The following is a 7517-nucleotide window of genomic DNA, read 5'->3' on the forward strand; positions in this document are numbered from 1 at the left end:
TCACTATCTGTTTTCCTTATTTTAACATCATAGAATGCACAAGCATTACCTCTTTTATCATCCTAAGTAACTTGCCACAGAAACCACTTTGAGTCAGTCAAAAGAGTGTGGGATGGTAGTTATTATTGAAGAAATGGGAACAATGTTTGCATGTCATATGAGAAGCAAACAGGAGATCCAGATCTTAAATGTATCACTTAATCTTGGCCTCTACCTTTAAAGAGCCAAATGACTGTAATTCATTTTTTACTGTTATCTCTGAAACAATATCATTAATTGAGAGGAAAGCAAACTATTTGCCCTCTCACTGATCTTAAAATACTATGATTGTAGATTGAAAAATTCCTCATAAACTGTAATATGCTTTGGAAAATTAAGTCTGTACTATTGAGCCTGGATGCTGAATATTTTGATATTCTCTAATTGGAGCCTTATCAAATAGTAATGATCTCTATTATCCTTCCTTTCTGATCAACCCCATTGTGTAAATAAATGAGGTTTCTTAACTCACAAATTTTCACAGTTCTCTATCTCTGAATTTCCAGGGACATGGCAAATTCCTTTGCATGGCAAACTCAACAGTGCTCCTGTCATAAAATATTCTAGTTTTCCTCAATTATTTTTTAAAATACTATACATGCTCCATTCCAAATGTCTTATTTTTCCTTTCCAAAGCAAAATTCTGCATTTTCTGACTTCAGATCGCTAAGACTTGGTTTATGCCAAAAGGAGAAAAATCAACTAGTTCTTATTTGTCAAATATAACATGTCTGAAATTTTGGTTGATAACATAGAATGTGATGATTGTCATGATGCCATACCCCTGCCTGACTTACACAGGTGAAGGCAAGAGGTAGGGAGAACCGACCTGGAATTTATAAAAATGCTTCTGATTCTACCTTTTGCTAGTAATGCAGGGCAATCATGGCTATCAAAATGGAAGTTTGGCCTTTCTTTGCTTGATTGTCCATCTTCTATCTCTGACAAAAGAGAATTTTTTTCTCAAAAAATTCCCTGAGAATGATTTCAAATGCAACTTCTTTTAAGAAACCAGTACTGATTATTCCGATTTGATACAATTTAGGCCTTAGATTCACTGCTATATATGCCACCTGTCTTATGAGATGTCAGGTACTATGCTATTAGTACTTGGGTTGTGATACTTCCTTCACAATGGTGTTCATTCCCTGAAAGCAAGAATGCCTTTTTGGTTTTTTTTATATCTATGAAAAAAATCATATTTGGTAGGCATTCAAGAAACAGCATAATTTCAAAATGCACTTAACACTTTTGCAAGGAACAATCTCTCCTAAATATACTCCAATTTATATAATAAGTTCAGTCTAAGCAAAGACCCATTGGCCATAAAAGGAACAATAGTCAATCAACTAAGACATTGCCTGCAAAGAATCTTTGTTTCCATTGAGATTTTAAGTTCCAAAGCTGCTCTATCTTAGTTAACTTTCTATTGCTATGATAAAACAACATGACTTTGATGAAACACCAAGGCTTTCCTGTTATGAGTTGCTCAGCCTGTTTTCTGTTTTCAGCCAGGACCTCCTGTCAATGGAATCTTCAGACCCCACTGCGCTGGGCATTATCACAGCAATTATTAGTCAAGGAAATGCCTCCACAGGCTTGCCTGCACACAAATGTTATAGAGGTATTTTCCAATTGAGAGTCCTATTTTGCAAATGACTCTAGCTTGTTTTAACTTGGCTTTAACTATGCAGCACAGAAAACTTATTAGGCAAATTTTATAAAATAATTTTTTAAAAGACACGATTTATATAAACTTACAGTACACTATTTTCTTTCTAATCATGCAACTGACAACCTAGAAAGTTCTTTTCAAATACATTTTTTGAGGAGGGTCTTGTTTTATTTGCACTTATTTAAAAATCTATTCTTTATACACATCTATTAAAAATCCAAATATTTGGACAGTTTAAGACAATGACTAAGGATTTCTTTTCAATTCAGATATAAATCCCAATAGGAGGGGAAAATAACAGTGACATTAATAACTAATGACTCAATCAAAAATTGATTTATTAGAAATTAATAAATATGAAATTCCAATTTAGAGTCATTTAGTGTGCCTTCAAGAGATGAGGGAGAACGAAAGTCAAGACATGCTGAGACTTGGAGGTCAAGTACACATTTATCTGCAATATACAACTTTCTTTTGAAATCATCTTGGTGAATTATGCTTAAACACACAAAAATACTTGTTGATAATTTTTCTAGTGTAAAGAGTGAATCATTTTATTTTTTTTTACATTAAACATCTCTGAAGAATCTTCCAAAGTGTTTCTAAATCTGGGGTACAGTTGGATAAATTGACTACAGAAAATCTTAAAAGACCCAAGAAATGGAAAGGAACAATGTCCAGTGAGCAGCCTGCCACTTTTACTGATTGTGATCTGTACATCAAGCCCTCACTTTAAGATTTGTTTTGGTACATCTTCGTAATGTTTCACATATCCATAAGCTATTTCCCGACTTTCTGGTGGTCTTATCTTCTTCCTTTCTATATCAGAGCCCCAAACAACAAAACACAGTTCTAGCTAACTTCAACAATATATATTAAGGTAAGCAATATGAGAATGAAGTACTTGCAACATCGAGGAAGCAGAATCAAATACGTGGTCTTTTCTGAGAATGCCATTGGCTTGAGGATATAAAGGACTTTTCCAAAGGTTCCTTTGTTAAAGGTATAGAACCCTGTTTGTGATATTGTGGGAAGATGAGAGGACCATGCGTTCTCTGGATCCCCTATGAATGGGTTCACAACTAAATGAACTACTAAGAAGGGACAGAAACTACAGAACCTAGGGATTCTTTGAAGAAACAATTCACTGCAGGTTTGAAAAGTAGGTCTTATCCCTGGACACCTCCTTTCCCTCTCTATTTGCTTCTTGGTTACCTGAATTAGGCAGACTTATTCTACCATGCTTTTTTGATGTGGGACATTGCTTCATCCCCCCAAATCATAAAGCAAAAAAAAATTCCTTTTAAGTTCCTTATCTCAAATATTTCATTATAAAGATGAAGACCTCCACAATACATACATTTTTTAAATACATAATTCATAATCAAGGTGCAACTCTCCAGGAAAGAGTTCTTAGTTATTTCTATTTAGCTTGGGTTCCCAGCATTTCAACTTTCTTTATATCCAGTTTTATTAATATATAACCATAATAATAATAATTTTATTCATAGGCAAATCAAAATCAAAAAGCATCAGATAAACAATGAATAAAATCAAGAATATCAGGCAGATGAGATGGGTCAGTGGCTAAAGAACTTGCTCCCAAGCCTGACAGCAAGAATTTCATCTTCAGAACCTGCATAAAAAAGGAGAGAACTGAGTTTTGAAAGTTGTTTTAAAATCTCTACATCCATGAATGTCGTGGAATGCACATGATGGAATATTTACACACATATTCACAAAAGAAACTAAATAAATAAATAAGCAGTACATTACAAAATCTAAAGAGAAACAATTCTATAGTTATTTGGGTTCTACCTGCCTTGTTTCACAGAGTTCTAGCACCTGTCTCTGTTTCCCAGCACTTCTATAAAAAGTCTTTGTGAACCAGCATTTTTTAAATATGGATTCTGAGTTTTGAAATGAGGTCCTCATGCTTATAAGTCAACCACTTTACTGATTGAGCTATCTCCCTGAGCCTTAGTCACTTAAAATTTTATATAACCATTTTTTATTAAACCTGTTAAATTCAATAAAGATCATTTTTTTCTGTTTCCTTGATACTGTGGAAATGTACCAGACTATTCCACAATCTTAAAATGCTCAATAAATGTGTTGGAAGGAAATCAGTTGTTTTTAATTTCTGTACCACTGGAGCTGTAGAAGAATGTTAATTTTTTTCAATAAAGTCTTTAAACTTTTTATTTTTAATAATTTAGGTGAACAGGGTAAATTTCTCATACTCTTGGGGCAAATATAAGAATATTGATATTGCATCCTAAAAAGAAAGTTAATCAATTTGTCAGTTGGAATGGTCTAAGATATAAATATGAACATGCAAAGAGCAGACAAGATTTTACGTATTTCATTCCTACAAATTAACAGTTCATGAACATTATCAGAACTTGGTTAAAACATCATATCCATGTTTTCTGGACTGATGTGATCATCAAATGCTCAGAAAACACTTATTTGAAATTATCACCAAGACATGCTTCCAAAATATAGCAATTATAAGATAAAATATAAAAAGTAGCTAATAAAATTGACAAACACTATAATATTACTGGAAAGCAGGTAAAATTCTCTATTGCTATCGTATGTGAATTTAACAGAGAAGTACTTTATAATTGATTATTTTGTACTTCAGCAATTCTGCCAATAATTACTTATAGAGCAAAACCAATTATGCCCTCACAAATAAAAACCTGTGACATTGACTCTTGTATTTCTTGTACAATTTTATGGTGATAGGTGTGAATCATTTTCTCTCTGCTTTGAGACAGCCACTGATTCAATTAGGCCCTGAATTTCATTTCACAAGCACAAACTTTAATTGAATACTGGTCCCTCTCAGTATTGAAAGAACTGTATGTTTCATATCAGCACAAACTGTTAAACTGTCAGAGAAGTCCAATATGTATAAATAGCTGATACAAATGAGTTTATTTCTAGAGAAGTTTACAAAACTCCACAGTCAAGGCAAACACAAGACTTTAGGCACAAGGTTATGTATGGGGTTATTGTTAAACATAACACAGGAAAAGACTCTACTGCTTAATAGTAGTTAGTGATCTAATTGATTGCAGCAAAAATGAGAGTCTTTATATTATCTGTGGAGTCAAAGCTGGTCAAACAAGAGAAGTAATGAAAAGCAGGTTTCCTAATTCTTAGTTTATCCATGAAAGGAGGAGTTAGAAAATAGCTGATTTTTCATTTTATTGTAATTTTATTGAGTCAAGGTTTCTCTGTAGCATTGGTGCCTGTCCTGGACTAGCTCTTGTAGACCAGGCTGGCCTCGAACTCATAGGGATCCGCCTATCTCTGCCTCCCGAGTGCTGGGATTAAAGGCGCCACCATGGGCCGGCTAGAAAATAGTTTTTAAACGTTAAATTGGATTGAAAGTATTTACAGATCATTAAACAATAACAAAAATTCCCTGTGGAGATACTGGAGCAGGCCTGGCATTGTTTCATAATGCGCTTCAGTTTGGCTTTATTGTTCTTTGATCAGACAACTCCTGTAGATCTTCTCATCAGTTCTATTTGAGGACAGCCTTTCAGGTAAGGTATCTGCACGTGCCTCAGACTTTCCAGGCTGAGATTTCTTTTTTTTGAAGGGGAGGAATGCAGTGAACTTTATTGATGGTATTCAAGAGAGTAGGGCTCCCTAAGCCCCTCCTGCTATCTGGGGATCTGGGATGGAAACTGTGAGGGAGACACTCAGTGTCAAGGGCTGAGTTAGAACAGGGACTGCTCAGCAGCCGAGGGCCTCTCTCTTGCTGTGTCCTTGCTGGAGTGGGTAGTCCAGTGCGGGCTTCTTACTTCTTAGAGGCCATGTAGGCCATGAGGTCCACCACTCTGTTGCTGTAGCCGAATTCATTGTCGTACCAGGAAATGAGCTTTACAAAATTGTCAGTGAGAGCAATGCCAGCCCCAGAATCGAAGGTGGAAGAGTGGGAGTCACTGCTAAAGTCACAGGAGACAACCTGGTCCTCAGTGTAGCCCAGGATGCCCTTTAGTGGGCCCTTGGATGCCTGCTTCACCACCTTCTTGATGTCAGCATACTTGGCAGCTTTCTCCAGGCGGCATGTCAGATCCACGACGGACACATAGGGGGTAGGAACACGGAAGGCCATGACTGTGAGCGTCCCGTTCAGCTCTGGGATGACTCTGACCACAGTCTTGGCAGTTTCCGTGGATGCAGGGATGATGTTCTGGGCAGCGCCAAGGCCGTCTCGCCACAGCTTCCCAGAGGGGCCATCCACAGTCTTCTGGGTGGCTGTGATGGCATGGACTGTGGTCATGAGTCCTTCCACGATGCCAAAGTTGTTATGAATGACCTTGCCCAAGGGGGCTAAGCAGTTGGTGGTGCAGGAATCATTGCTGACAGTCTTGAGGGAATTGTCATACTTGTCATGGTTCACACCCATCACAAACATGGGGGCATCCGCAGAAGGGGCAGAGATGATGACCCTTTGGCCCCACCCTTCAAGTGGGCCCCAGCCTTCTCCATGGTGGTGAAGAAACTGGTCGACTCCACAACATACTCGGTGCCGGCATCACCCCATTTGATGTTGGCGGGATCTCGCTCCTGGAAGATGTTGATGGCCTTCCAGTTGATGACAAGCCTCCCATTCTCAGCCTGAACTGTGCCTTTGAACTTGCCGTGGGTAGAGTCATACTGGAACATGTAGACCATGAAGTTGAGGTTGGTGAAAGGGTCATTGATGGCAACAACGTCCACTTTGCCAGAAGTGAAGGCAGCCCTGGTAACCAGGCGTCCAATACGGCCAAATCCGTTCACTCCGACCTTCACCATTGTGTCTCAGGAACGAGGCTGGCACTGCAGGAAAAGAAGCGGCTGTCTCTAGAACAGGGAGGAGCAGAGAGCCCCAGGCTGAGTTTTATAATCTAATGGTTTTGTGTAAAAATTCCTTTTTATTTTCTAAATTAGATAGTGCTTGCATTGGTCAGAGGAGGGAAAGTATATGAAGGAGAAGAATCATTTCCCATTTCAGAGCCAGTAAAGTAAAAGGGCAAGAGAAGAAAAGTGATATGATTCTGTGTACTATAGAGAGAGCTATGATCTGTGTAAGTAAAAAGGATGCAGTGACTTAATACGTAGGGGACCAACCATTACTTTCTATGACAAGAGATCTGTTTTGTTCAGAGAACTAGAAAGTGCCATTCCAAAACTTATCCGTTCCTAATTGGATGCCAAACCTTCTCTTCTTAAAACATAAAAAGAAAAGGTGTGATTTGGAATTAAGTTGGCAAGACTACTGAAAAGAGACCCTACTGACGAGGTGAATTGAGGTCCCTGTTTTCATAATCAACTCTCCTTTGATTCACAAGCATGTGGCTGATTCCCTATTTTGTCTCTTTAGTGTTTCGTATGTGGAGAAAACAACCAAATATGTACATTGACAAAATCCTGCATTACACAAACTACAAGCCTTAAAAGGTGGTCATTCACCACAATTCCATGTTTCACTACACTGTCGTTCTTTGCTGAGTCTTTCTTCTCTATGTATTCTCAGGTCATATACATTTTGTGTTTTATGGCCTCTACATTTAGAACTAGCAAACTATCTATCTGTCTATCTTTCTATCTATCTATCTATCTATCTATCATCGATATATACACATATATATGTAGATATATATGTAATTTATTTTTTACAAATTAACACTATATAGTCTTATATGTGTATATATGTGTGTGTGTGTGTGTGTGTGTGTGTGTGTGTGTGTGTGTGTGTATCTTGTAAACAAAGTAATGAAGACCATACATCAGAGTT

General features: G+C 37.4%; 1 pseudogene; it reads right to left on the minus strand.

Annotated features, from left to right (window-relative positions):
• Positions 1 to 5534: 5534 nt before the first annotated feature.
• LOC125403174 (glyceraldehyde-3-phosphate dehydrogenase pseudogene) lies at positions 5535 to 6565 on the minus strand (annotated as a pseudogene).
• Positions 6566 to 7517: the final 952 nt, after the last annotated feature.

The sequence above is a fragment of the Myodes glareolus genome, chromosome 3, assembly GCF_982192425.1.
Source record: "Myodes glareolus chromosome 3, mMyoGla1.1, whole genome shotgun sequence".
Lineage (NCBI taxonomy): Eukaryota > Metazoa > Chordata > Mammalia > Rodentia > Cricetidae > Myodes > Myodes glareolus.